Genomic DNA, 27,761 nt, shown 5'->3' with positions numbered 1-27,761 from the left:
CCTTATTCAGGAGGGCTATGGGACACCAATAATGTCCAGCTTCCAGGCAAAGGCTCTACCGCATTCTTGAGGCATCCTTCAGGTGCCAGAAACACCCAGACAACACAAAAAAACAACCAGACAGCTAAAGGGCAGCATAGGAACAAAACCAACAAGAGCCAGGGCAATGTGGCACTACCAGAACCCAGCAATCCTACTAGAGTAAGACCTAGATACCCTAATATGCCTAAACACACACACACACACACACACACACACACACACACACACACACAAATGACCTTAAATCTATTCTCATGAAGATAATAGAGGCCTCTAAAGAGGGAATGAAGGAATCCCTTCAGGAAATACAGGAAAACACAATCAAACAAATAGAAGCCTTTAAAGGGGAAACAAAGAAATTCCTTAAAGAAATATAGGAAAATACAATCAAACAGGTGAAGGAAATGAATAAAACAGTTTAAGACCTGATAATGAAAATAAAAAACAATAAAGAAACCACAAACTGAGGGAATCGTGGAGAAGGAAAACATTGAGAAGCAAACAAAAACTACAAATGTAAGGATCACCGATCAAATATAAGAGATGGAGGAGAGAATCTCAATGGTAGAAGATACAATTGAAGAAACTGATACAACAGTCAAAGAAAATATTAAATCTAAAAAATTCCTCACACAAAGCATCCAAGAAATCAGAGACACTATGAAAAGATGAAACCTAAGAATAACAGGAATACCAAAAAGAAGATTCCCAGCTCCAAGGCCCAGAAAATGTTTTCAACAAAATCACAGAAGAAAATTTTCCCAACCTAAAGAAAGAGATGCCTATAAATGTACAAGAAGCTTAAAGAACACCAAAACAGACTGGACCAGAAAAGAAAATCCACCTGCCACATAATAATCAAAACACTAAGTCTACTGAACAAAGGAAGAATATTAAATGCTGCAAGGGGAAAAGCCAAGTAACATATAAAGGCTGAGTTATCAGAATTATACCTGACTTCTCAACAGAGACTCTAAAAACCAAAAGTGCCTGGGCAGATGGCATGCAGACCTATGGGGTGGAGGAGGGGGAGAAGAAGACATTCTGTTATAAAACCAGACTTAAAAAAATATTTATATACAAATCCAGGATTACAGAAGATACTAAAAACAAAACTTCAACCCAAGGAGTTTAACTGCACCCAAAAAACAGAGGAAATAAATAACTCTACTGCAGCAAAACCAAAAGAAGACAACACACACACACACACACACACACACACGCACAGTACCACCACCAACATCAAAATAACAATCATTGGTCATTAATAAATCTCTCAACAGCAATGGACTCAATTCCCCAATAAAAAGACACAGACTAACAGAATGGGTGTGTAAACACGATCCATTATTATACTGCATACAAGAAACACAGCAACAAATATAGACATTACCTCAGAGTAAAGGGCTAGAAAAAAAGGTGTTTTTTTTTTAAGCAAATGGACCCAAGAAACAAGCTGAAGTAGTCATTCCAATATCTAATAAAATAGACTTTTAACCAAAATTAATCAAAAGAGAAGGGGGGAGGACACTTCTTACTCATCAAAGAAAACCCACCAGGAGGACGTCTCAGTCCTGCATATCTATGCCCCAAATACATTTGTAAAAGAAACATTACCCAGGATGATCTTTTCCAGATCCCACAATTTACCTGCAAATTTCATGATTTCCTTGTTTTTTATTGCTGAGTAATATTCCATTGTGTAGATATACCACAATTTGTGCAACCATTCCTCCACTGAGGGGCATCTGGGCTGTTTCCAGCTTCTGGCTATTACAAATAAGGCTGCTACAAACATGGTTGAGCAAATGTCCTTATTGTGTACTTGAGAATCTTTTGGGTATATGCCTAGAAGTGGTATAGCTGGATCTTGAGGAAGCGCTATTCCTAGTTGTCTGAGAAAGTGCCAGATTGATTTCCAGAGTGGTTGTACAAGTTTACATTCCTTCCCAGAAGCAGAAAAATGCACACGGTATACACTCACTCATATAGACATGTAATATAGGATAAACCTACTAAAATCTGTACATCTAAAGAAACTAATCAAGAGGGAGGACTCTTGCTAAAATGCTCAATTCCTACCCTGAAACGCAAAGAGGATGGACATCAGAAGAAGGAGAAAAGAGGGAACAAGTCAGGAGCCTGACACAGAGGACCTCTGAAAGGCTCTGCCCTGCAGAATATCAATGCAGATGCTGAGGCTTACGGGCAACCTTTGGGCAGAGTGCAGGGAATCTTATGAAAGAAGTGGGAAAAAGTAAGATCTGGAGAGGACAGGAACTCCACAAGGAGAGCAACAGAAACAAAAAATCTGAGCACAGGGGTCTTTCCTATGACTGATACTCCAACCAAGGACTATGCATGGAGATAACCTAAGACCCCTGCACAGATGTAGCCCATGGCAATTCAGGATCCAAGTGGGTTCCATTGTAATAAGAACAGGGACTATCTCTGACATGAACTGATTGGCCTGCTCTTTAATTACCTCCCCTGAGGGGGAAGCAACATTACCAGGCCAGAGAAGAAGACAATACAGCCACTCCTGATGAGACCTAATTGACTAGGATCAGAAGGAAGGAAAGGAGGACTTCCCCTATCAGTGGACTTGGGGAGGGGCATGCATGCAGAAGGTGGAAGAAGGGAGAGATTGGGACAGGAGGAGGAAGGGAACCACTGGGGGGATACGAAGTGAATAAGTGTAATTAATAAAGAATTAAAAAAAAAAAGAAACATTACCAAAGCATAAATCACACATGGAACTGCTAATTCTTACCACTGGACAAGTCATTGAGACAGAAACTAAACAGAGAAATAAGGAAACTATCAGAAGTCATTAATCAAATGGATACCTACAGATACCTAACTGATACCCAATAGTATATATCTTCATCTCAGTACCTCACAGAAACTTCTCCAAAATTGACCATATACTTGGTCACAAAGCAAGCTTCAACACATACAAAAAAAATTGTAGCTTATCAGATCACCATGGATTAAAGCTGGACTTCAATAACAAGAAAAACAACAGAAGGCCTACAAACTTATGGAAAGTGAACAACTCTCTAATCAGTGAGACTGGGTCAGGGCAAAAATAAATAAAGAAATTAAAGACTTTCTAAAATTCAATGAAAATGAAGGCACAACATACCCAAACTTATGAGACACGATGAAAGCAGTGCTAAGAAGAATGCTCAAAGCATTAAGTGCCCTCATAAAGAAGCTGGAGAGTTCTCATAACAGCACACATGAAAGCTCTAGAACAAGAAGAAACAAATGCACCTAAGAGGAGTACATGGCAAGAAACAATCAAACACGGGGCTGAAATCAATAAGTTAAAAACAGAGAACAATACAAAGAATCAATGAAACAAAGAGCTGGTTCTTTGAGAAAATCAACAAGACAGACAAACTGCTAGCCAAACTAGCTAAAAAGCAAAGAGACATAGTCCAAATTAACAAAATCAGAAAGGAAAGGGGAGCATGATGGCAGACACTGAGGAACTCCAAACAATCATTAGTTTCTACTTCAAAAGCCTATACTCCACAAAATTGGGGAAACTAAGTGAAATGTATGATTTTCTTGATAGATTTCACTTACCAAAGTTAAGTAAAGATCAGGTAAACTTAAATTTAAATAATCCTATAGATTAGAAATAGAAGCAGTCCTTAGAAAGACAAATGAGATGTGCATTGGATGTATGACAGGAGTCTACCGCAGAAGGCATCTGAAAGACCCTACCAAGCAGCATTTCAAAACAGATACTAAGACTCAAAACTAAACCTTCGGCAGAAGGGGAGTTCGTATGACAGGGAAAGGATAGGAGCCCCACAAGGACCAAATATATTTGGGCACAGGGTTTTTTTTCTGAAACTGTTTCTCCAACCAAGGACCATGTATGGATATAACCTAGAAACTTTACTAGGATGAAACTCGTGGTAGCTCAATAACCAATTGGTTTCCCATAGTAAGGGGAACAGGGACTATCTCTGACAGGAACTCAATGGCAGGCTCTTTGACTCCCCACCCCCCAAGGGAGGAGCAGTTCTGCTAGGCCTCAGAGGAGGACTTTGCAGCCAGCCCTGAAGATACCTGATAAAACAGGGCCAGATGAAAGGGGAGGAGGTCCTTCTGTGGATTTGGAAAGGGGCAGGGAGAAGCTGAGGGAGGGAGGGTGGGATTGGGAAGGAATGGGGGAGCGGGATGCAGCTGGGATGCAGAGTTGATAAAATGTAAATAATAATAACAAACAAAAAAAAGATTGTTAAAAAAAAAAAGAAATAGAAGCAGTCATTAAAACTTCCTAATCCCCCCTCAAAAGAAAGCCCATGGCCAGATAATTTCAGCACAGAATTCTACCAGACTTTCAGAAAAAAAAAAAGTTAATACCAATAATCCTCCAACTATTCCACAAAATAGAAGCAGAAGGAATATTGCCAAACTCATTCTATAAGGCCACAGTCACCCTGATATCTAAAGCACACAATGATGCAACAAAGAAATAGAATTTCAGACCAATTTACTTTATGAATTTTGATGCTCAATAAAATACTCACAAAAATGAATCCAAGAACACATAAAAATATAATCCACCATGATTAAGTATGCTTCATCCCAGGGATACAGGTGTAGCTCAGTATATGAAAATCCATCAAGGTAATCCATTATATAAACAAACCGAAAGAAAAAAAAACCTATATAATCATCTCATTAGATGATGAAAAAGTCTTTGACAAAATCCAACACACATTCATGTTAACAGTCTTGGAGAGATCAGGGATACAAGGCACATACCTAAACACAATTGAAGTAATATACAGCAAGCCAATAGCCAACATCAAGTTAAATGATGATAAACTTAAAGCAGTACCACTAAAATTAGGGACAAGATAAAGCTTTACACTCTCTCTTTATCTATTCAATATAGTGCCTGAAGTCCTAGTCAGAGCAGTAAAACAACTAAAGGAGATCAATAGGTTACAGATTGGAAAGAAAGAAGTCAAAGTATCTCTATTTGCAGATGATATGACAGTATACATAAATGACCTCAAAATTTCTACCAGGGAACTCCTACATAACACCTTCAGCAAAGTAGCTGGATACAAATTTAACTAAAAAGTAATCAGTAGCCTTCTTATATACAAGTGACAAACAGGCTGAGAAAGAAATTAATGAAACAACACCCTTCACAATAACCACAAATAATATAAAGTATCTTGTAACTCTAACCAAGCAACTCAAAGACCAGACAAGAACTTCAAGTCTCTGAAGAAAGAAAATGTAAAAGATATAAGAAGACAGAAAGATCTCTCATGCTCATAAATCAGTAGGAGTAATATAACAAAAATGGCCATCATAACAAAAGCAATCTACAGATTCAATGCAATTCCCATCAAAATTCCAACACAATTATTTACAGACCTTTAAAGAGCAATCCTCAACTTCATGTGGAAAAACAAAACAAAACCCTGAATAGCTAAAACAATCCTGTACAATAAAAGAACTTCTGGAGGTATCACCATCCCTGATCCAGTAATAAAAATGCATGGTAATGGCATATAAACAGATGGGTTGATCAATGGAATTGAATCAAGAAATAAAGACCCAGAAATAAACCCATACACCTATGGATACATGATTTTTTTTACTAGGAGGCCAAAACCATAAAATGGAAAAAAATATAGCATTTTCAACAAATGTTACTGGTCTAACTGGATGTCTGCATGCAGAAGAATGCCAATATATCCATATTTACCACCTTACACAAAATGCAAGTCCAAGTGGATCAAAGACCTCAATATAAAACTTGATATACTAAATCTAAAAGAAGAGAATGTGGGGAATGGCCTTGAACTCATTGGCACAGGAGACAATTTCCTGAACAGAACACCAACAGCACAGGCTCTAAGATCAACAATCAATAAATGGGACCTCATGAAACTGAAAAGCTTCTGTAAAGCAAAGGACACTGTCGACAGAACAAACAGCCTACAGATTGGGAAAAGAACTTCACCAATCCTACATCTGATAGAGGGCTAATATCCAAAATATATAAAGAACTCAAGAAATTAGACACCAGCAAATCAAATAACCCAATTTTTAAAATAGGGTACAGAGCTAAACAGAATTCTCAACAGAGGAATATCAAATGGCCAAGAAATACTTCAAGAAATGTTCAACATCCTTAGTTATCATGGAAATGCAATTCAATTTGACCCTGAGATTCCATCTTACACCTTACAGGATGGCTAAGATAAAAAATTCAAGTGACACACATGCTGGAATGGTTTTGAAGAAAGGGGAACCCTCCTCCATTGGTGGTGTGAGTGAAAACTTGTATAACCACTGTGGAAATGTATCTGGTTGTTTCTCAGAAAACTGGTAATAATTCTACCTCGAGTCCCAGCTATACCATTCCTTGGTATGTACCCAAAACATGCTCCACTATACCACAAGAACACTTGCTTAACTATGTTCGTAGCAGCTTTATTAGCCAGATGTCCCTCAACTGAAAAATGGATTTTAAAATGTGGTACAATTGAATACCACTTAGCTATTAAAAACAAGAATACCCTGAAATTTGTAGGAAAACATATGGAACTGAAAAAAAATCATCCTGAGTGAGGTAACCCAAAGCCAAAAAGACATGTATGGTTGTGTACTCACTTAAAATCTGATAATTGTCATAAATTACAAAATAGCCATGCTAAAATCCACAGTCCCAAAGAAGCTAAGTAACCAGGAGAATCCAAGGGAAAATGCTTGTATCTCACTCAGAAAGAGAAATAATATAGGTACTGGAGGTGGAGGGAGGGAGGTAACTGGATAGGAGAGGGAATGAAGAGAGGAGCTGGGGTGGAGAGTAAGAGTAGGGAAAGCAGGGGAGAGAGGGCCTGCTGAGAGAATGGAAATCAGAGATGGGAGTCATCTCTAGGATTTGCCAGAGATCTGGGATAGAGGAGGCCCCAGGAAGTTTATGGGAGTCACCCTAGCTGAGACTTCTAGCAGCAGGGGATATGGAGCCTGAAGTAGCCACCTCCTGTAGCCAGGCAGGACTTCCAGTGGAGGGATAAGGACACCAACCCATCCATAAAACTCTCACTTAGAATTTGTTTTGCCTACAAGATGTGCAGGGACAAAGATGAAGCAAAGTTTGTGGGAATGGCCAACTTAAGACTGGCCCCACTTGAGACCCATCCCATGGGAGAAAACCAATCTCTGACACTATTAATGCTACTCTGCTATTCTTGTGGACAGGAGCCTAGCATAACTCCTCTGAAAGGTTTTGTCCAGAAGCTGATGGAAACAGATGTTGAGAGTGACAGCCAAACATTAGACAGAGTTCTGGGAGTCACGTGGAAGAGTTAACAGAACAATTGAGAGTCAGAGGCATCAAGGCCTCCACAAGATGACCTACAGAATCAACTAACCTGGGCCCATGGTGGCTCACAGAGACTGAACCACCAAACAAAGGGTATGCATGAACTGGTCCTAGGGCCCCATGCACATACGTAGTAGATGCTAGCTTGGTCTTCATGTGGATCCCCCAACAACTGGAGCAGGGGCTCTTCCTGACTCTGATGCCTCCCTTTGGATCCTGCTTCCTTAACTGGGCTGTCTTGTCTGGCCTCAGTGGGAGAAGATTCACCCAGTTCTGTAGTGACTTAATGTGCCAGGGTGGGTTGGTACCCATGGGGGACCTAACCCTTCTCTGAGGAGGAGAGGGTAGAATAAGGGAGGAGTATTTGAGTGAAGAACTAGGAGGAGAGGAGGGAGCCTACAATCAAGATGTAAAGTGAATAACTAATGATATAAAAATAGTAACCTTGCCATATAGCAAAAACATGTAACAGTTATACCTGGTGGCAAAAGCTGACTGAACACTGCCTTCTGTGAATGGGTCTCGATGATTGCACAAGTTGTACAGTGAACAGACTATCACACAGTATAACCTATGTATGTCTGGGCAGAAAGAAGCCTTGGTGGGAGAGCACATGAATGTATTAGAAGTAGAGTCATATTTCCTGCCTGGAAGAAATAATACAAGTTAGAAGCAACTCTCTAGAATTTTAATTACTGACCTCTTTCTGTTTTTCTTTTTCTTTTCTTTATTTTTATTTATTCACTTTACATCCCTATTGGGGACCCCCTCCCCCCTCTCTCCCCAGCCCTGCCCTCCCACCTTCTTCCTCCTTTCCCCCTTTCTATTCCCCTTAGAAAAGGGAAACCCCCCCCCCAACAACCTGCCCTGGTACATCAAGTCACATTAGGACTAACTGCATCCTCTTTCTCTGAGGTCCAACAAGGCACCCCAGCTAGGGGAAAGTGATCCAAAAGCAGGCAACAGAGTCCATGTTGGAGACAGTCTTCTCTCTAATTGCTAGGGAACCTCATGAAGAATATGATGCTCATTGGCTACATGTATGTAGGGAACCTAGGTACAGTCAATGCATGTCCTTTGGTTGGTGGTTTAGTCTCTGTGAGCCCTCATGGACCCAGGCTAGTTTGCTCTATCTGTCTTCTTATGGAGTTCTTGATCCCTCCAACAGTTCTCTCCTTCCTTCCCCTAACTCTTCCATAAGATTCCCCAAGTTCTGCCTAATGATTTTTTTTGGTCTGGGGGGGGGGGTCTCTGAATCTGTTTCAATCTGCCGCTGGATGGAGCCTCTCAGAAGACAGTTATGCTAGTCTTCTATGTGCAATTATTTTAAGCTACAGAGAAAGATTTTAGAACGTTTTTGTAATGTTTATTGGAATATTAATTACTAAAATTTCTATTCATCACTTCCAAAAACAAACTAGGGCCAGCGAGATGGCTCAGCAGGCAAAGGTGCTTATTGCCAAGCCTAACAACCTAAGTTCAATCCCTGGGACACCCTCCCCACCATACAGGAAGAAGAGAATAGATTCTTGCAAATTAGGTCATCAAAAAACTATGCTAACTTTGAAGACAGATGGCAAAGAAAACACTTTCTGAACACATTGCAAGAAAACTTGAAATTAATCACAACTTTTTAAAGACTATTTTACCTGGAAAAATTTTAAATTAACCCAAACATTCTTGAGTACATTTTAAAAACTATCTAACAAAAAAAAAAATGAGTTATCAGTACTTACAGTCTAGAGTTAAACTAGAGCTCAGAGAAAAACTGTCATAAATAAAGAAGAGTAAGAAAATTTAATTAGGCATCCAGCTTTAAAAAAGAGAAGGAAGAAATTAATTAAGTCTAAATATAAAGTCAGAACCAAAACAGTATAATTAATAAATAAGTCACCCAAAATGTTTTTGTTTCAAAAAAGTGAGTAAATAAGAACTTAATGTAATTAAGGAAAAAATAGGTTATCATAAATCTACAAAATAAAAAATGAAAAATTACAAAAGGCTAAAGAAACCATAGATGAGAGAGCATGTGATTAAGAGACTACTTGGCAAAACACCCTGCAAATACATTTGTAAAGCAAAAGAAAAGACTAATATTATGTATACAAAACTTACATTACCAAAAACTGGCCCCAAAAAGAGATATTTTAAAACTTAAATAAATGGGAGCTTGAAAAGAAGGCTTAAGAATGTTTGCTACTTTTCCAAAGGACCAGAATTCAGTTCTCAGCACCCATATAAAATTGCTTACAACGACCTGTAACTCCAACTCCAGGGTATCTGACACCCTCTTCTGGCCTCTTAGGACACACACACACACACACACACACACAGAGATGAGCATGTGTGCATGCACATCCAATACACATACACACATACACACAAATACAAATTAAATTAAAATTTTATAGAGTTTCATAAAAGAATTCAAGCTGTTGATGAGTTTCAAAGCCCAACAAGTGTCACTAATACATTCTACAAAACCTTAGAAGAATGAACTCTCCCAGTGGTGTATGAAGCATTAAGAATTACAAGCTGAGGAGGAGAAGAGCATTCTCCAAGTGTGTTTTATGTAGACATTGTATCTAGTAGTACCCAAAGCCTTAAAACAGCTGCAAAAATATTAATTCCAGTTTTAATTTTTTTCTCTGCAACTTAACAGATTTGTTTTCCTGATAAGTGACAAAGTCTCTTTCTTTATAGGTAAGGAACTTCTTTGCAAGTCGAAGACCACTGTGTGGAGAACAGAAGAAGTCCTAAGTGAATGTATACTGTTAACACAAAGAGAACACAACACTCCAATGCCTCAGATCCATGGGAATAAGAAAATCTTCCCTGAGTCAGCCACAGAGGAATGGCAACATCTTCTTCTGGTCCAATGCATGTTACAAACAATTTACCAGTACCTAAAACCAGTGTAGGCAGAAATTGTCAACCATAGCTTCCTTCTCTAGGATGACTGCAACAGAGACTGCTCCTCAAGGAGACCTCCTCCTTGTTCAGCTGTATACCAGGAACCTGCCTTCTCAATTCAGATGTAGAAAATAAATGTGTTGAGTTTCTGGGCTGCTACTGCTGGGTCTCCATCAGAGCCCATGCCCCACCTGATCTTAGCTTTTCTGTAAGTATGTGTGTGTGTCTGTCCTTTCTTCCTGGCCTTGTCACCCAGTCAGGACATCCTCAAAGCCATGCAAATTGCAGTACCATTGCACAGTACAATAAAGGGCACTGGTATGCACTATCTTCCAGTAATAGGTGAGAATGGACATATTTATGAGTATATGTAACACCTCCAGATTTTTGAAAATACTTAGGACAAGGGAGCTTTGCCTAAAGATAAAGAGTTGTATTATAAAAGTAGAAGAAATAAGGAAATAAAATTTGGGTTGCTGTGACTTCATTTGTGTAGAGACAGATTAGTGAGGCCTGAAGCGATTTGAGTTAAACTTACATATTCAAAATATACCCTTATATACTGTACTGCTTGCTCTCTCATTGCTCTAACCTAATACCTGACATGAATCAACTTAAAGGAAGAATCCATTTTAGCTGCTAGTTTGAGTGTACTCCATGATAGTATGATAAAGCATGGGGGCAAGAGCAGCTCTGGTTATGTGGGGGAAACATGAAGTGGCTGGTCCCTTCAAATAAAATTTTATCCTCCAAAATAAAGCAGAGAGGGATGTTAGTATAATGTTCTTTTGGAATGTATACACCTTACCCTTATTCAAATGCTGATTTCTCTCCCCCACTCTCTGGTTTCAATATGGATATTGCGTTGTGATACTTATTCTAAGCATCACCTGTTTCAACTTTGTGTAAACATGCCAAAATAAAGCAACTAGCTATAATGTTGAGCAATGGAGAGGAAGGAGTAGGCGGGGGAGGGAAGAGAAAGAGGAGAGGAAGGAGTGGGAGGCAGAAGAGGAGGGCAGGAGAGAAGCTGGGAGAGCAGAGGCAGGAGGAGAGGTATTAGAATGACATGGAGAAATGAACGGGACCTAAGTTATCACTAAAAGCAAGTATAATGGGTAAAATCTGAATGGTAGGAAACTATGAAGGCTTGGAGGTTTAGGATTGAGTAACTATTGCCCAGCGTTGTGTTTATTAAATAAATCCTAGTCTCTGTGTAGTGATTGGGCTATACAGCTATTTAGGATTAACCACAGCTTTACTAAAAGATCATCAATAGTAAATTTTTTTAATTAAATACAACAGAGGGACAAATGCTAGTGTCCCTACTTTCTCCTCTCTCCCTTTTTATTCAACACAAACCATAAGATGATGCTGCCATTGGATGGGTCATCCCTCTTCAGTTAATCCTCTCTGGTAACACCTTAACATACACACCCAGGGTATAACAAACTCCTGGGTGATTCTAAATCCAGTCAAGTTGACAAGAAGATTAACCCTCACACACTTAAACCCTTGGGTTCAGAGACAGAACAGAGCCAGGAGTGTGAGACCACCCAAAGCTAGTAGAGTAGGAAAAGTCTGGATTGTCTTGATTACTTAGTGTCTCATCTAATAGGGCATCTCATTTCTCCAAGTCCTGATTTCTCTGCGTGCAAAGTTGGATTGCCCAAATTATTTACACGAAAGGTTGCTGTGAGCATTAAGTGAGTATGCTTTTTATCCCTTCATTTTTCTCCCGGTGCGTCACCTCACTCCTAGCCTTGCTTCCTTTCCTAAACAATGTGAACCAATGCTTTGGAATCCCATGAACTTCTACCCAGTAATGACTGTCACCAGGGCTTTGAAAAGCAACGGCTGGGTTGTTGGTGTGATTTGTATTCTCTGTTTAGACACCTGGAGGCTGAGCACAGCAGGGAAAAGTGACAGAGCTTCTAAATTAGGCACTGCTACCTATTCATTATTGCTTCCATCTCAGTTGGACACACAGTAACAACCCTCGATCACTTCACCTCAGTTTCTGCAGATGCCTCCCACAATCTTCTCAGAAACTGTCATCATAATCTTGAAGACATTATTTCATCCATGACCCCTATGCTCCTAGCAGATGACAAAAATCTCTTTCCTTGTGGAAAGTGATTTTTGAACTCTCAGCCCAGCCTCCTTATGAATACATGTTGATCTGTTACCATCCTTAACTCATGTCCTCCAGGCTCAGAAAATGCTGGTTCTTGCTCTTGTTAAAAGCTGATTTCTACTTTAACCTTTGAATACCTGACCCCATCTTCATTTTACTCAGAATTCAGATCCCTCAGTCATAGCCTTTCTTCAAATACTTCCTTTCTTTTGGTCCCTTCTCCTTATTTAAAGGTATGCTGAAATGCCTACCTTTCTAGTATTTTTCTTTGAACACTTGCCCTCCCGCCCCCCCCCCCTTTTTTTTCTTTTGGCATCCAGTTCCTCTCTCTCATCTTTCCTGCTGGCTATTTCTGCTTTTCCACTTTCCTTCATGTCTCAAGCCACAGCTTTCTGGCTTCTGTATCTACCAAAATGTATGTTATCAAAGTAACCAAGAGTCCCCTAACAGACATATACAATAGACACATTCCATCCTTTATCTTCTCAAAACACTCAGTTCTTTCTAATTTTTATTTGATTTGAATACAATAAAAAAGCTAAGAAAAATGAAAAAAAATAGTAACTTCTTTTTTAAGATTTATTTTATTTTATATAATTGGAAGAGTTATTTGTTTTCTGTGTATGCATGTTTTGTCTGCATGTATGTCCGTTTACCACACGTATATAGTGATCAAAGGAAAGTGTCATTTGAAACTGAAGTTACAGACAGTGGTGAGCTGCAACCTGGGTGCTGAGAATTGAACCCAGGTCCTCTGGAAGATCAGCCTGTGCTCTTAACTGCTAAGTCATCTCTCCAGATTAATTTATTTTATTTTAAGTTAAGTGCATATGTATAATTTGTGGGTATGGGCATGTAAGTATAGGTGCAGAGGTCAAAATAAGGTGTCATTTCTCCTGGAGCTAAAGTTACAGGGAGTTATAAGCTACCACATTGGTTTGGGGACTGAATCCAGACCACCTGCAAAAGCAGTATGCATTCTTAACCTCTAAGCCATATTTCCAGCTCAAAGAGATTGAGACTTATGAAAGAAAAGCCTCCTGAATCCACTATTCAAAAGCTATCACATCCACACAAAACCTTGAGTAAGTTACAAATGCAAATAACAGAAGTTAGGAGGGTTAGTTTTCATTGTTAACTTGACCTGATGTGAAATCAACCAGAGATATAAAGAATTTTCCAGAAAGATTTTAATTGAGGAAAACCCATTCTGAATGTGGATGATACCATCCCATGGGCTGTGGTACTGGACAGAATAAAAAAGAATGTGTGGGAGGGGGAGAAAGCCAGCTGAGAATCGGTATTTACCCTTCTCTATTTCCTGACTCCATTTGCAAAAGTGAGCTGCCTCATTCTCTCAACCCTGTGGTTTTGGGCTTAAGCCCTGAACCAAAATAAATGTTTCTTCCCTCCAATTACTTCTATTGGGTGTTTTGTCACTGCACTGGGAAAAGTAACTATTACAGAAGCCATTGTACTCTGTGTGAAATTGAGGAGAATGTTACGATCAATTTAAGGATAGACACTTTCAGTGATTGAGTGCTGAGACTACCAATTATCTCGTTGTTTGTGGCAATAATCAAGAATTAAATGATGGAAATAATACTATATAAAATTCTCTGTGTTTTTAATACTATTGAACTCCTCAGGATATCTCTGTGTATTTTTGCTTAAGTAATGGAAGGCCAGAAGAAGAAAGAATTCAAAATTATGAAGTATTGGCAGTAGTGTTCTTTAATGTCATGAACATTAAAGAATTTACTAAATATCCTATGGATCTGTCTAAACACAAAGATCTATAAAATGAAAAACTGTATGAAATTAGAAACAACCTCCAGAACAATGTGGAAGTGAAAATTAATAACACAGTCAAGATTCTGTCCAAGTTGTGTAAAAAAAAAATGAAAATGAAAATCAATACATAGTTACATTCACTTGGGGCAAAGTTAATAACAGAAATGTAATTAAGGGAGAATATAATAAAAGAAACAGTTGTTCACAAAAGCAAAATAAAAAATAAAAAAGTGTCTGGTGCTAGAGCAATGGCTCAGCAGTTAAGAGCACTGGGTGCTCTTGCAAAAGACCCAGTTGAGTTCCCGGAACCTACATCAGGCAGTTTACAACAGTTCCAAGAGATCCAATGCCCTCTTTCAGACTCTGCAGGCACCCACATACACAGCATACACATGTGCAGATATATGCATACATGTAAATAAAAAATGAAATCAATCTTTAAGAACTTAAACTATCATTTTTAGACAAGCCACTTAGATAGTAATCAGAGGAAAAGTAGGACAATGAACTGTCCTAATGTGACAGAGTGAAGGAAGCTAAGGAGTCTTAGCAGTATAAAGAGCTTACCCATAGGAATATGGATGATAGGTGCTTACTCTAAAAGGAGAGTCAAGGCCCTAAATAGGATGTCTGGTACCACACAGACAATTTGTGACATCATATGGACTTGGATCACACAAGCTGAAAGCCAAGATAAAAAAGGGGCTATGGCATGGCCCAGAATTGTTATTGATGATAAAGATTCAGAGGAGGAGATCTGCAGCTTCTGGAAATTTCTAACCAAAAATAGGTATGTGGGTGGCAAAAGTGAGTTCAGGTTTAAAGCACAAGAAGACACTGAATGGGAAGCCAGAAGAGGGGGGCCTGAGCAAAAAAATTAAAAAATACCTTTGGGTTAAAGCCTGTCAGGATCCAGACTTTCACTTCTACAATGCCAAAAACTGTTCCTCCTCCCATACTTCCACTTTTTCTCCCCTGGCCCCCAGCCCAATTTACGAACCTTGTTTCACTTCTGCCTTCATTTCTGTATGTATACGTAAGTTTATATTACCATACAAAATCTAGGAAACAAATGAAGAAAAACATGCCACATCTGTCTTTCTGATAATGGCTTAATTTTAATACAGTTATCTCTAGGTATAACCATTTTCCTGCAGATGGCATAATTTTATTCTTGTTTAATGGCTGAAAAAAATCCCATTGTATATAAACCATGTTTCCATTACCAATTCCTTTGCAGCTGGACAGCTAGGCTAGTTCCCTAACTTAGATATTGTTAATTCTGCTATAAATAAACATAGATGTGCACTATTACTAGGAATCTATACTAGTCCAGCCTCCATGGAAATCAATGCAGAAATTTCTCAAAGTGTATATTCTCAGGACTGGGGAGATGGTCAGTGGGTAAACTGTTCACTGCATAAGCATGAGGACCTGAGTTTGTAGCTCTACCTCCCACATACAAAAGCTGGGCATGGTGGTGTGTACTCGAAGATCCTGGGTTTGGTGGTCAGTCACTCTAACTAATTAGTGGGGTTAAGTTTCCATAAGAGACATTGTCTCAAAAATAAGATGGAAATCAATAGAGATATCTAATATTGACCTCTGGCCTCCACAAGTGTGTATACACTGGAGGGGATGGGGGATTAAGTTCATATTCTCAACACCTATGAACTGAAGTGTTTGGGAACATCATAAATGACAGCTAGGAATTTGAGAGGAAATAAACATCCATCCACCCACCAGAGACTTGAAAGAGTCCCCAATTTATTAGAAGAGAGGCAAAAGAAAAGTGATGTGAATATGGGCCCTGATGGGTGAAGAAGCCCCACCACAAGTCTGTCTCTGCTACTGACAGGAGGTGGATCCCTGTTAGGTGTAGACCTGTAGAATCTCTGAAGTCTCAGAAGAAGGCCCAATCTCTGTGTCCCCGAGGGGTTAGAATGAAGCATAAACCACAAGAGCTAGTCTCATGTATGAGAAATAGCCAGCCTGGAAACTCTTCAAGATCAGATGTTTGCCATTCCTTATTCAGGAAAATACAGAACATACTTTGATATTGATTCATTGACTGATTGATTCATAGAAGAAGGGAGGCAATTGGGAAAAACCTATTTTATTGCAACATAATATTTTAATTGATTATTTGGGAATTTTGCACAGTGTACCTCAACCACACTCACTTCCTATTCCTCCCAGGTTCATCCTCCCACCCTTGAGTTCTTCCCCCAAAAAAGGAAGAAAAAAATACAGCAAGTCCAATTTGTGTTGCCCAATATACTCATTGGAGCATGGTCAAACTCCCAATGGCCATCTCTTTAAAGATAACCAAGTCCTTTCGCACCCAACCCCTGCCAAAAGCCATCAACTGTGAAGAGCTACACTTCCTCATCTTTCGCACAATTTTAAGGACTCTCTTCAATGGCTTCCTGTCTAGACAGTTTCTTTTGGGAACTTCATAGAAGCCTTTAGTGTCTCTCATTCTCAACTATGAGTCTGAAGTCTTTGATACTACTGCAAAAGAAACCTCCTTGCCCATAACAGCTAGCAGCAACACAGAACACGGACTTCCATATGGTTTCTAGAAGCAACACAGACCTCTGTTGGTAGCAGGGGCCAAAGACATCAACAAGACCTCCACTGGCATCATGGACCATGGGGGACTTTTGAGGAAGCTCAATCCAGAAAATGAATTGTTGTCTATCTCAGACATCCTGCTGTTGCTTAGAGCCAGGGAGATCATGTAATGAGCAGTTGCTACACGAGCTCCAGGCTGCTGCATACCACCTCGCTAGCACTACTCAGCAACAGTACTGTACCCTCCTCCACTGACGTCTTCTCCCAAATCTGTCCCTTCCACCATATCTCTAGTTCTGCCTGTACCCTGCATGTGTCCTGCTCTGCTCAGCCATCTTTCCCAACTCTCCACCACACACTTATTCATGGAAGTGACATCACAAACTTCAGTATGTCACACAACATGTGTATGTGTGCTGTGTGTGTGTGTGTGTGTTTGTGTGTGTGTGTTGCCCAAACAGCTTTACCTATGAATACTTATGACAACAAGTCATTGGTCTGCTTCAAAGCTTCTGGTTTCTGAAGCATCATAAATACTGGACTCTCCCAGAGACTGGTCTCAGATATCCTGTTGTTGCCCAGAGTCAGGGTGATCTTGTGCCTGGACAGGGCATCCTGGAGAACAGGATCCAGGAGAGCTCCATGAAGGTGCATACCTATCTGAAGCCCTGAGTGTGGGCCACCCCACTGTCTCAGTGGATAGGATCATAGTACTTGTAGCTATCAGGCAGCGCAACCTGCAGCTCCATGCTGCAGGCTCAGCCTGCTGAGCTGGACCTCCCCAGCAGGCCAGCCTCAACAACAACAGGCTCTTCTGCTCTCATACATGGTACTGTCTCTAGTTTTGCTATTTTCTATTATACTCAAGACTCTCTGCTCTGCCATCTTCCCTTCAAATTTCATGAGGCCACTTTTAAAAAGAATCTTCTCATAAGATATGCCTATTTTTTAGTTGTTCTAGAGTTACTTCAGCAGACTCCTCCTCCACCACCACATCTCCTCTCTGAACCTCTATGAGTCTCTCAGGCTCCTTGGAGCTGCTTCATAGTCCTAAAGGTGCAAGCACCTGCAGCCACCTTGAATCAGTTTCCTGAAAGGAAACTTCTAATTTTTAATTGACAGAAATTAGGTTTCTATTACTCCAGGAAAAAAAAAACATTGGGGGAGGAGAAAAGGAAAACAAATTTCTCAAGACAATGAACAGCTCTTCTAGGTAAAATTAGATTAACAGCTATGACGAGGAAAATTGGAAATGAAGACTAGAAATATGGGCATCCATCTCAATGTGCTTTCTTACTAGCTTTTAATAATCTATCCTAAAAGAATCAAATCTGAAAAAATGAGACCTGAGTGTATTATTCATACTGTATGGGGCTGATTCAGCTGAGGCTCCAGAGCTGTCAAAAATGCAGTAGCAAACAGTAGATGGTACTTAAGTCTCTCAGGAGAGGATGGTGTTCTTTTGAGCCATTTGAAGATGCTTGTATTCATGTAAATTTGAGTCATTTTATATTAATGTTCATCTGGATGGTAATTTTCTGTTAATTATATGTTCTTCTCAAGCAAGTCTTAACCAATACTTAATGATTTAAAGAAAGTCCTTTACACCTACCCAAGGAAAGACTCAGATGGCCCAAAGTAGTTTAAAATATATTAGTTATTTTACTCTTCTTCTGAAAAAATACCCTGACAAAAGACATATAAGGATGGAAAGGTTAGGCTCACAATTGAAGGACACCGTCCATCATAGCAGAGAAGTCATGGTAGCAAGAGTGTGAAGCATCTAGTCATGTTCTGTCCACAGTCAGAAAGGAAAGAGATGATGAATGTGGGTCTACTCAGTCCAGAACCCCAGCCTAGAGAATAATTCTGCCCACAGTTAAGGTCAGTCTCCCACCTCAGCTGATCTAATTTAGATAATCCCTCATAGGCATGCCCAGAGGTTCTTCTAATAGGTGACTTTTACATCTTGTCAAGTCAGTAATCAATACACCATCAAATGTGCTCTCCCTCGTGGCCTTAAAATATGCACAAGAAGCCAGTTCACTGTGAACACTCTTTGTACCTGACATAGAGGGCCCAAGCAAACAGGCACAGAAGAGAGGTCAGGTAAGAGGCATCTCTGACATGGTCTTCTCTTCTGCACATGACATTCATTAGTCACATTGAGTCCTAAACTTGCAACATTTCCTTACTCTTTTGTAAATATTTAAATTCAATGAAGTAGTACATGAAACTGTAGAACTGGCACAGACAGAACATCATGTTATGAAAACTTGGATTCCTTTAGAAAGATGCAGTAGCTGCCAATTGCTTCTTTTTTATAATTACTTAGTGAATTAGATATAGGTGAAAGATAACTAAAAGAGTGAGAGGACCACAACAATCTCAATGGATTCTTGATTGAGATTGCCTCTCTGGTTTTCATTTAAGAAAATCATACACATGCAACACACCTACACCCATGCATACGCACTGAAAATCAGGGGGCAGGATTTTTCAACTAAGGCCTTCATAAGAAAATTTTGCTCACCTGCTATAAAAATGCAATAATTTTCCTTTTAGGGTAACTGCTACTAATGGTGCTTTGGCAACCTCTCTGGAATTTTATTTTGATGGCAAAGCTTTACAAACCCTTTTTATCACAAGAAAAACCACATACCATGTTTTAACTGTAGTTCTGATACAGCACCAAACTTTCACTTATTCAAAACTCTCCCCCTTACTAAGTCATGGCTGAAATATTCCCCTGTTCTCCTAGCCACATAAATATCTCTGGTGTGAGTACAAATGAAAGGGACAAGAAAAGGCATCATGGCCTCTTTCCCCAGGAACATGAGTCTCTTCCATTGGTTGGTTGTGGGAAAAAAAAAAAGTATATATGAACCTGAGTATGTAGGTGATGGTCTCAATAGACCTTTATAATGTCAATCCTAAGCAATTCCTTTGGGAATAGCCAAAACTCTACCTTCCATCCTCTATGAAAATGTTAATGTCTATTTCTCCTGATACTCTTTCCTCACCTGGGTTTCAGTAGGGTAAGCTCAACACCTAACCCAGAAATATGTCTTCCTTCTTTCCTGAAAATATCCCCCAGCTGTTCAGAACATAGCCTTCTCTGAGAAGGAGAAAAAAAGATATTACCTTTTTCTGTTTTCTGTGGTTAACATAGGATGCTCATCAGTGGGCAATTATAAAAAAATAAACCAATTTGGTTTATGTTTTACAAGGCTGGAAATCCAAAATCAGGCTGTCACATCTAGCTAGGGCCTTTTTCTGGGTCATAATGTGATAGAAGAATCAAAGCCTATGGTGGGCACGTACAGAAGAGAGTAAACATGCCCCTGCAGGAAGAATCCTGTCTGTGTTAAAGCAGACACTGAGACTTATGGCCAACTGCTGGCAGAGTACATGGAATCTTATGTAAGATGTGGAAAATAGTAAGAGCTGGAGAGGATGGGAACCCCACAAGGAGAGCAACAGAACCAGAAAATTTGAATACAGGGAACTTCCCAGAGACTCATACTCCAACCAAGGACTATTCATGGAGATAACCTAGAACCCCTGCACAGATGTAGCACATGATAGTTCAGTGTCCAAGTGGGTTCCATAGTAATGGAAACAGGGACTGCCTCTGACATAATCTGATTGGCCTGCTCTTTGATCACCTCCGCCTGAGGGGGGAGCAGCCTTACCAGGCCACAGAAGATGACAATGTAGCCATTCCTAATGTGATCTGATAGACTAAGATCAGAAGGAAGGAGAAGAGGACCTCCCTTATCAGTGTACCTGGGGAAGGGCATGCTTGAAGAAGGGGGTGGGAAGGTGGGATTGGGAGGGGAGGAGGGAAAGGCTTATGGGGGGATACAAAGTGAATAAAGTGTAATTAATAAAAAATTTAAAAAAAGAAGCAGAGAAACAACAACAACAAAAATAGAATCCTGTTTTTCTGTCTGTCCACCACTTATATGCAGTGCCCTTGGAAGTCAGAAGAGTATGTTGTACCTCCCTAGAACTGTGTTATTGTGTTATTAGCTGGTTGTAAGCTACCAGGTGAACCCTGGAAATCAAGCCCAGGTTCTCTGAAAGAGCATCTGGTGAAGAAGAGGTTAAACATAACCCTCCAATAAAAATAAATTCTTAGGAGAAGTCATCTACTCTCACAAGAAAGGTATTAAGCACTCTAAACAACCTAACCAGCTCTTAGAGGTACCCGTACCCAAGCATAATAACAGTGATCAAATTGCCACATGCATTTCAGAGAGGATCAGTAATGTTCAAACCACAGCACTCTGCACTTGGCTTCCCAAACTCTTGTCCCTCTTTCTTCCAGTGAAAAATTCAAGCGCTCTGTGCCAGTGGTTCCACAGTCTTAAGTGATCCAATAGCAACTCAAAAAAAGTTACCTATGTCCAAAACAGAACAATGGGATATATACAAAGTAGACAGACCCATTCAAAAATGGAGCAATAGGGCTGAAACCCTGGGGAGGAGGTGAGAGGGGTGGGAGAGAAGGGAGGGAGGGGGAGAGAGAGGGGGAGAGAGAGACTTAGAAGTCCTTCATTCAGACAAGAAGTTTATTAATGCCACAGGAGGCACTAGGTGTTGTCTGCTGAAATAGGAAGGTTTTGTTGCCCCAGACAAAGCAAGGTATCTACTTTCAAAGGTTTCTGAGAAAGGGGAAACAGGCTTAACTAATATGTGACCTCTGTTCTCTGACCCAGTTAAGGAATTTGGGTATATGTTACTTAAGTTACATGATAGGAGTCCCTCTTTTTCTATATAGGAGAATGGGCTTGGTTAATGTGTGACCTATGCCATGTGCCAGTAGTAAGAAAGGGGGAGGGAATAAACCATTGTAGTTTTAATCTCAAAACTATTCAATATTTCTTAAAAACAAAACAAAAAAAAAAAAGACTGAATTACATTCTACATTACTTTCTGTCCAAGAGTTTGATGTTTTTCTAGCTGATCATTGGAAGAACCCATCAACCATGTATCTCCAGACATATTTAGGAATATCGTCAAAATTCTGCTACAAAACAAATATTTCTCAACCCCTAGGGCTGCAAGATACTGTCTGAAAGGGGATGCTGTCACCGGTTAGTTCAAATGGCCCCAGGTTCTTGTAAAGGTGATGTGCCTGTGAGCTAGTATATGTCAGCACTCTGCATTGTCTCAAGGAGAGAGGACAAGGACTTCTGGGTTTAACTCAGGTAATCACAATGACCTGTCAGACACACCAAATTCTCACATCTGAGCCTAACACCTTTTGTTTTTTACTATTAATTACACTTTATTCATTTTGTATCCCCCCATAAGCCCCTCCCTCCTCCCCTCCCAATCCCACCCTCTCTCCCCCTTCTTTATGCATGCCCCTCCCCAAGTCCACTAATATGGGAGGTCCCCCTCTCCTTCCTTCTGATCTTAGTCTATCATATCCCATCAGGAGTGGCTGCATTGTCATCTTCTGTGGCCTGGTAAGGTTGCTCCCCCCTCAGGCGGAAGTGATCAAAGAGCAGACCAATCAGATTATGTCAGAGGCAGTCCCTCTTCCCATTACTATGAAACCCACTTGGACACTGAACTGTCATGGGCTACATCTGTGCAGGGGTTCTAGGTTATCTCCATGAATAGTCCTTGGTTGGAGTATGAGTCTCTGGGAAGACCCCTGTGTTCAAATTTTCTGGTTCTGTTGCTCTCCTTGTGGGGTTCCTGTCCTCTCCAGTTCTTACTATTTCCCACTTCTTACATAAGATTCCATGCACTCTGCCCAACAGTTGACCACAAGTCTCAGCGTCTGCTTTGATAGTCTGCAGGGCAGAGGCTTTCAGAGGCCCTCTGTGCAGGTTCCTAGGTTGTTTCCTGTTTTCTTCTTCTTCTGATGTCCAACCTCTTTGCCTTTCAGGATGGGGATTGAGCGTTTTAGTCAGGGTCCTCTCTTTTGCTTAGTTTCTTTAGATGTACAGTTTTTTAGTAGGTTTATTCTATGTTATGTCTATATGAGTGAGTATCTACCGTGTGTGTCTTTCTGCTTCTGGGACAGCTCACTCAGGATGATCCTTTCCAGGTCCCACCATTTACCTGCAAATTTCATGATTTCCTTATTTTTCATTGCAGAGTAATACTCCATTGTGTAGATGTACCACAATTTCTGCATCCATTCTTCAGTTGAGGGGCATCTGGGCTGTTTCCAGCTTCTGGTTATTACAAATAAAGCTGCTACAAACTTGGTTGAGCAAATGTCCTTATTGTGTACTTGAGCCTCTTTCTTTACTTGCAACCCTATCAGCTTAGAGCATGGTTAGCAGGAGAGCCTGGACACTAGAACAAAGGTAGAACCTTTGAACCCACAGGTTCTTTCTCTGCACCCCGAGACAGCTGCTGCCTGTCTTTGCTGATTTCATCCAGGCTACAGCCATCTAGTAAGAGTTGCACACTGCTCTGTCTGCCAGTAGCTATATAGCTCAGGTGTCCTGAAAGCAAGGCCATCCCAATATGCATCAAGTTTTGGCCTGAGACGCCAGGTTCTCTGATACATTCTTTGTAATCTCGGTAGAAGAAACTACAGCTCCATGGGTCTTAACTTCTGCATGCTGGCAAAGTTGGCATCATGTGCGTACCACTGGACATTATGGCACCCTTCAGAGCTACAGCACAGGATGCACCTGGGACTGCTGGAGCAAGTGACAGAGCATCCAAGAAGCACTATGCCAACGTGCAGAGAGCAGAGACCTGAGGGATCCCTGAGAAGCAAGCCTTTTCCATTGGCAAGGCCCTAAAATTCTGGGTCATAATAAAAGGGGTAGCCTCGAGGATTTCTGAAATGCCTTAAGGGCCTTTATTCCCATTATTCTGACAAATAGCACTTGGCTCCTTTCCTTTCCAGCTAATCTTTTTAGGAAACAGTTGCTTGGCAGAACTCTTGGACACATTTTCATTCTTTACATGACCAAGCTGGTCATTTTCCAAATTTTTACACTCTGCTTCCCTTTTAATTAAACCCTGCCTTCAGGTCGTCCCTTTTCTATCTTATTTTTAGTATAGGCAGTTAAAAGCAGCCGCAGTGCTTTCTGAATGCTTTGCTACTTAGTTATTTCTCCTACCAGATAGCCTACTTCATTACTCTTAAGTTCAGCCTTCCACAAAGCCCTAAGGCATAGACATGATGCTGCCAAGTTCCATGAAACTGTGTAACAAGCTCCTAATAAGATACTCCTCATTTCCATTTGACACTGTATCAGCATAGGCTTTATTCTCCTTTTTCTAGGAAAACACTTTAAACAATTCTAATCCCAAGCATTTTTTTTCTTTTCCTTTATTTTATTTTGTCAGTGTTACATGGAGCTCCAGACTGGCCTTGAATGCAGTCTTCTGAAACATTGTCAGACTCACCAGTGACACTGACTATGATATTTCAGGCTTGTCTAGTTAGAGGGTGTCTTCTTCAGTCTCCATGGCCCCTGCTGCTAGGAGTGTCAACTAGAGTCTCCCACACATCCTCTCAGAGGCCTATTCTGACTTGGGTCTAGAGGACAACCTCTGACTAGACAAGACTCCTAATGAGGGAAGAGAACTGCAACCTACCCACAAAAACCTTGATTCAAAACAAGACCTGCAAGGATAAAAATAGAAAAGATAGAGCAGAGATTGAGGGAATGTCCAACCAATGCCTGGCCCAACTTAAGAGCCACCCCATGGAAGAGAGCCAGCCCCTAACACTATTAAGGATACTCTGATATGCTTGTAGACAGGAGCCTATCAGAGTTGTCCTTTGAGAGGCTCCACCCAGCAACAGTTTGAAACAGATGCTGAGACTCACAGCAATACATTGGGCAAAGTGTAGGAAGTCTAGTGGAAAAGTGGGAGGAATAGTAAAAAGACCTGAGGTGACAAGAGCACCACAAGAAGACCAACTAACCAGGGCCCAGGAGGAGCCTGTAGTGTCTAAAGCACCAACCAAGGACCATTCAGGGACTGGACCTAGGCCCACTACACAGATGTAGAAGATGGCAGCTCAGGCTTTATGTGGGTGTCACTAGTTAGGGGAGTGGGGGCTGTCTCTGACATGGACTCTGTTGCCTGCTTTTTGGTCATTGTCCCTGGAAGTGACTGCCTTACCAAGCCACAGGGGAAGAGGATAAATTCAGTCCTCAAATGACTAAATGAGCTTGAGTAGATGGGTAGGGGAGCTCTCCTAGCCTAAGGAATAAGGGGGGGTGAGGCAGGAAATAGGGTGGGATGGGAGGAGAGGAAGGGAGAGATCTATAATGAAAATGTGAAGTGAATAAATAAATGAATGAATTAATAAAATGAAATTCCAGGCTTTATCCAGCTTTTTCTTGAAATCTCTCCCCATCATTACCCAGTTCCACAGGCACTTTTGTTAGAAAAGGGGCCTGCACCCTTAGGCCAGACCCCGTAGCCTGAATCAGGCCACAACTCTTTCTGGGACAGAGTTAAGAAGCAGTCTGAGCTGTGACTTAACAGCTCTCCATCTCTGTTACCAAACTTTTCTGTTCTTTTTCACACACACCGTGATGAACTAAATCACATAATGTGAAACTTCCTGTCACTCCCCAAAAGCTTGTAAGAAGTCAGATCTCTCATTTATTCTGGGAATTTGCTGGGAGAGACGCCCAGAAGACCACTCCCGTCTCTTCCCCCTCATGTTAACTCCTTTCTCTCTGTCTTCTCCCAATCCTTTGTATCCCATCCCCAATAAAAGTCATCTCCAGGTTTTAAACAGAAGCCTCTCCTTCCCTTTAAGGCTACCCTATATTTAGATCTCCATATAATTTGTATCAAATGTTCTCCCTCCCACTCAAGGGTTAATCTGGGCCTTTGAGTTTCCTTCATTTTAATAAACCTTATGGAAGGGAATTTCTGTGTCACCTTCCTTTTCAAATCAACCACTGATGCTCAACCTCACGTTTTCAACTATTGCTATAGAAACACATTACTACTTGGTATCAATTTTCTGCCTTAGTCTAGTTCTCGTTTCTGTAACAGAGTATCTGTTAATTTATAACAGACTGGACTTATAACTGAACTTACTACTGTCATCTGCTCAAACTACTTCTTAGATTTTTACATTTAGATAATTTGCCTCACTCTGGTTATTTCATTGCTTAACCATTAATCAACTAAAATGTTCACTACAAAACTTCTTTTAAAATATAGAAGATTCCAGAATAGAGACAATATGTACCATATGCCAATGTTGTCTTTTGTTCAGTGTTCTAAACTGAGGCCTTCAGTTAATGTGTGCCATGATTAATAAAGTGAGCTCTATTCAGTACAAAAGATCTTATCAAGCACAAATACAACTTGACAGTTGATGCTGCATTTCTGCATCTGTTACTAATGGAATTATTATTTGCTAACTAGTGCTTGCACCTTGCAAGCATGGGTACGCAACACATTAACAAGTTGAGAGGTTTAAAGTTTATTTTGGGGTTAAACCCTGTTGCTTTCAAACCCACTGGTATTACAGCAAACTGATGAAATCTCTCGGAGGACAAAAACATCCTTTAATAAGTAATTCAATTGAGGTTTGTTTTGTTTCTCTTTCAGTAATCCTGTTTTGGCTCATTTTCACAAAAAGCATTTGCCTAGAGGCTGGAAACATGGCTCAGTGGTTAAGAATATTTGCTGCCCTTGTAAAGGACCCAAGTTCAATATCCAGTGTTCATGTTTGGTGGCTCATAACCACTTACATCTCTAGTTCCAAGGGCTCTGACATCCTCTTTTAGCCTCTGGGGGCAACTGTACTCACATGTATGTACACATAAATAAAACATAAACATGAAATCTATGTGTGTATATCTGTATAAACACTTGCATAAAAATTTCAAGACTTCCTTTATCCATGTTGATCTGTTAACCAGAAATCATGTTAATGAGAGCAACAATGACTAAAACAAGGACTACAGTTGATCTTATTATTACCACGTCTCTCAAATCTGTATCAGATTTAGTCAACCTTGTGTCTCTTCTGATATTGCAGCAACTTTGCTTCCTATAGCTTCTGACAACTGCAAAGCCACATACAATTTGCTTTTGAAGTCCCAATTTCTATTTCCAAAGTGGCTCTCAATCTAATTGTGCAGGTTTCTTTCTTTTTAATTAGCATGTATTTATCTTACGTAGTGCTGGGCTTTGTAAAGATATTTCATACAAGTATATTGTGTACTTTGAACATATTTATCCTTATACCTTCTTCTTTCTCCCCCTCTAGTCTGGAACTAGTCTTCCCCCATACAGTCTCAGTTAAGCTCTCATGACAAATACACACACACACACACACACACACACACACTCACACACACACATATATATATGTGTGTGTGTGTGTGTGTGTGTGTGTGTTTTATGGATCAATATTCTCTCTAGGGTCTTCAACTGAGAGAAAAATATATTTGTCTTTCTGGGTCTTCTGTTATCCATTTTTCCAACAAACAATGTAGTTTTATTCTTCTTTATGGCAGAATAAAATTCCACTCTACATATTCATTATCCATCCTTCTGTTGATGGATGGACACATAATCTAAATTTATAACTTGGCTCTTGTGAACATTGCTGACTAACTATGAATGTGCAAGTGTCTCTGTAGAATGCTGACCTAAAGTTCTTCAAATATAGTGATATAGCAGTCATATGATGGCTCTCAATTTAGTTTGGAAGAAGTCCACACTGATGTTCATAATGGTTATATCAGTTTACATTCTCACTTGCTGCATATGTAAGTGTTCCCTCTACCCCACCACCCTTCCTAGCATTTGTTGTTGATTGTTTTCAGGATGATAACTATATGGCTGCAGTGAGATGAAGTTGCATGTATTTTTAAATTTCAGGAGATTCACTTACAAAGGTTTTGACAAAATTCTACAGATCAATGTGCCTCTCTATACCAGTTA

This window comes from Psammomys obesus, unplaced genomic scaffold, assembly GCF_907164565.1.
Source record: "Psammomys obesus unplaced genomic scaffold, mPsaObe1.curated_primary_1811, whole genome shotgun sequence".
NCBI lineage: Eukaryota > Metazoa > Chordata > Mammalia > Rodentia > Muridae > Psammomys > Psammomys obesus.
Note: the sequence above shows the minus strand (reverse complement) of the source record.